The sequence below is a fragment of the Palaemon carinicauda genome, chromosome 12, assembly GCF_036898095.1.
Source record: "Palaemon carinicauda isolate YSFRI2023 chromosome 12, ASM3689809v2, whole genome shotgun sequence".
In the NCBI taxonomy this organism is placed as follows: domain Eukaryota; kingdom Metazoa; phylum Arthropoda; class Malacostraca; order Decapoda; family Palaemonidae; genus Palaemon; species Palaemon carinicauda.
This window is the reverse complement of record NC_090736.1, coordinates 139,291,033-139,295,216: the sequence shown is the minus strand read 5'-3', so window position 1 is coordinate 139,295,216 and position 4,184 is coordinate 139,291,033. Positions and strand designations below refer to the sequence as shown.

The 4,184-nt window shown below is 32.6% G+C and overlaps 1 long non-coding RNA gene across 1 annotated transcript in view; it reads right to left on the bottom strand.

The window, feature by feature from the left end:
- Positions 1-3,450: 3,450 nt before the first annotated feature.
- Positions 3,451-4,184, bottom strand: part of LOC137651311 (uncharacterized) — a 181,038-nt gene continuing 180,304 nt past the window's right edge. The window contains exon 2 of the long non-coding RNA XR_011046085.1: positions 3,451-4,184. This exon is cut by the window's right edge and continues 494 nt beyond it. This is a non-coding gene — a long non-coding RNA (uncharacterized lncRNA).

The window sequence follows — 4,184 nt, the reverse complement described above, 5'->3', positions numbered from 1 at the left end:
CCTAACCAAAAAAAAAATCTGTTTCCCATATACCGAGTTATTTCAAAGTAAATCGTTCTCTTTAAGTAATTGTTATTAGTCTTCTATGTTGGTCTATATATAGTTCGCAGGACATCCTCAACCCCTTGCCATTATTTTATTTGCCCCCTTTTCTCTATTTTAACTTGACTTATCATGGCTTATTTCACCCTTCTTACTACAAGAAAAATATTGCACAGTTTTCATTAATCTCTAATAAATTCGGGTGCATTTCCCAAAAGAATTTCTATAGACACGAATGTCTAGTTATTTATCCTGGTCTCAAATCATTCTGTTACAGACTCATCAACCCTTCTTTGTTAAATCAAATTCTATGTAGACCAGTATGTTTTTATCATTTGTCAAGTTCTGGGAACAGAGTCCCTGGTAGTCCGTTGGTACCACCACTATGGGATTGAGAAAATGCAATCGTAATTTCTAAAGGATTCTTACCCTTATATGACCTTTATACTTCTTATACGTAGGCTTTAATTTTACGATCTCAAACATCTATCTTAGGTCAAAAATTTATTTCATCATCAAATGCAGTCTTTGATTACTGGATGTCCTACTAACTTGAGCATGAGTTTTTGTTAGTATTTTGTTAGTATGTCAGGAATTTCTATTCATGAACAAGTTTTTCTCCCTATTCCTTGTATGTATTCCTTTAAGCAATATGCAATCCTGTTATATGATTCCTATTTTTGGGAGTAATTCATCTACATCATTTCTATTAACCTTTGGTTTCTCTTGTTCTATTTTAATTCTTCTTATTTCTAGGTTTCCTACCTGACAACTGAAACAAAATATTGGTAGTTATATTTCCTTTTAACATGTTCCTGTCCTTTTAAATAATCTTTCTTTTATCATCATAAACCTACCAACAAAGTGATTTATCCTGGACAAACATCCAGTACTTTAAGGCTCCTAAGATTCCTTTTATTTTTTCATCCACAATAGTCCTTCCTGGACTGCAAAATCACAATCATTCTCACGAGCAATAAGCACATATACTCTATGCCCTAAACAAATTTTTAAACTTCTCTAGACCATTATTTGGATAATCTATCCTACTCGGTTATTTTCATTTAATTTAAGACTACTCTCATGATACATTACCCTTCTTCGGGTTTTACCTTTTTAATGAGACATTTCTTTTTATATTTATGAGGCTTCACACATTATTTTTATAACTCCTGGGTAAGAGATCGGGTTAAGGTAATGTAGGATCAAAATTAATTTCTCTTCATTATTTATAGCCTTCTATTTCATTTGCACACTACATATTTTTAGGTTAACTTGGGTAATTTAGCAAATACTGCTTATTATCCCTAAGATCCTATCATTCCAAAAAAAAATCTTTTACATCTGTCAATCTTAGTGGAGCAGGATTTCCACTTTAACCCTTATTTCTCTACATATCTTAAATCTATCTACTCTGTTTACTTACCCTATTCAAATCTAGGGATGGGTCACTCTTTAATCTGCTCTTTATCCTGCTATTCTCCCTATTCTAGACTAGTTCTATTATTTTTATGGCTCTATATTCTTACTAAACTTAGTAACATCACTCTATAGGCTTATTCTTTCTGTCTCCAAATTTAGATCATCATTCTGTCAATAGTTAGAGGAGCTGAGTGAGCCCGTCGACTTCACTCTAATTTCTAACATTCTTCGAAATGCTAATAGCCGTGAATGGCTTGTATTCTTTGACCATGGTACTTACAATATTTTACTCCTCAATAATCGAGCCAAACATTTTTTATTATCGGGATAGACATGTCAGTTATATTCTACTTATGATGATCTAACTAGTCTAACTTCTATCCTCATTGGGTAATATATCTCGGGAGATTTATAAGGAGTCTTATTGATTCATTTTAACACTCACCGTGTTCGTTATGGGGCGTTGGCTGATAGGTAATATTTCATGATTCATACCGGTATTTAAAAAGTTTTAATAAGTTTTTTGACAGTTTCTCTGGGCAGGTTCTGGCGCCGATGTTTCTATTCTTTTCTGCCTAACCTATCGCCTGCAATGGCTAATCTCTGCCTATTTCTCATCTATCCCTATTTCTATGCTCCTTATGGTAAATTTTTTGCCCCTTTCTGATTACCTAACCGTAATCTCTACTCCTTTATTTTAGAAGTCATTCCCGCCATTCAGATGAGTTAATTTATCCGGAGTAGTATTAATTAATTAGTGTGCTTGTATTTTCCTTCATCTGAACTGCATTATTGTCTCTTTTGACAGACTCTGGCATCCTATTTTTAGTTAACCTATTTTCTTTATCTCTGCGGGTTATTTTTATTTAGGCATCATTATGACTTTTCTAGCTAAATTCTAGCTTTTTATATTTTCAGTACTGATCAGACTTTATTTATTTAATAGCATCATAGCTCATTTATTATTCATATGCCTATATCTTCATCTTAAACCTTTGTGCCTAACAACAACATATTTCTTTTAATTCTATAAGCCTATAGCTTCAATTGCCTATGACATTTATTTCTTGGAATTCCCTTTTTTTATTTAGGCTATTCTATTTTATTCACTGTATTTCTGTCGACATTCTATTTTATTTATATGGCGCCTGTCATATATTGACAAGGAGTATATCTATTCTTGGGTACTCTTCCTATTTCTCAACTTTATTTCTCCTTGTCTTTTTAATCAATTTCCATTTCCCTTTCTTAGTCTGGAGTCTGTTTCTCCTGTCAAATTCGTCTTATACAAAGTGGCCAGTTTTGTAAAAGACTTGTCTTTGACAAGTAGAATCATACCCTGACTATCTCATTTTTTTCTTTTCTTTATTTTAAGCCTGCACTTCTCACAAACAAAATTCTTACTTCATCATTGTATCGTTTTTGAACGATATCTTAAGGCTCTATTGGGAAATGTTACAAAAAATTACATCTTTATTCATCATTTGGCACATTTTGGCATTTAATTCTCTACCTAACCTGACGGTTCATACCCCTTGATTTTTACTTGTTTGCATTTCATTTCTGCATATCATTTTATTTTCACCCTTAAAATTTGGAAGCAGGTATTTCTCAATATTCTATCACTGTATTGCATCCTAGTATATCAACTATATTTGCCAGAGTCTCCATAAGATAAAATAGTCACTTGCAACGTGGATGTACCTCCGCTACATATGCCTATCTTTCCTATATAAAATTTTTCGTCTTCCTGACTTCCTTTCTATCCGGCTAATTATTTTTAATTCTTTTCTTTTCACTATTTGGAGGATTTGTATTTCACTTTCTTTGTGCCGGAGGGCTTTCTGAGAAGTGTCTTTGTTTAATTTCATGATGGGGTTCTTTATCTCTGTGCCTGCCTTTCTCCCTGTATGTTTTCCCTTTTTCATTATTTTACCTAATTTCTATCCCCTTTTTATGTAATCTTTCCCTAGACCTAAATGTGTCATCTTTATTTCTTTAAACTGTCTTTGACCTAAATTTCTGCCCATTATTCTATTTAACTCTAGGGTAATTTTTTTTTTTTTTTTTTTTTGCCTCGTTCCAGTCTGCTGTTCGAACTTCCCTGCATCTATTTAAATTACTCAAAATTTCTCTGGTAGGTTTTTTTTTTTTTTTTTTTGGCTATTAGTCCCTTAGGATTTTTCTTCCTGATTTCCTATCATTTTGCTATTTTCCCTTTTCTTTTTGTAAAACTCATATCTAGGATGCTATTTTTCACATTTTTTTTTTTTTTTTTTAATGCCTCATTTATTTCTATATATAGGGAATTATCATTAGCAAATAACTTACCTTTAACAAAGGAATCCTGTTCCTTTTACTGTTGCTACGTGATCCTCCATTTATGTGGCAAATTCATTTACCGAGCCACCCTCATATTTTACCTATAGGAACTTTCGTAGATTTGTTAACCTGTCTGTCTCTTTGACCGATCGCCATAATTGCCTACATTATTTTTGAAACTCACTCAGATTTGCTGCATTTTTAAATTACTTACCATTCAAGGTTATGTGAGCATCACTTACATTTGTATACACGGTTAACATAGCCTGTTTAATTCTGCTGTCTCATTGTTTATTCTCAGACTAACTATTCTACTTTCAATATCAGCTAACCACTTACACACGGTATATTTCTCTAACCTTCTTTTATCTTGGTTATTCCTACCTATATTTCCACAA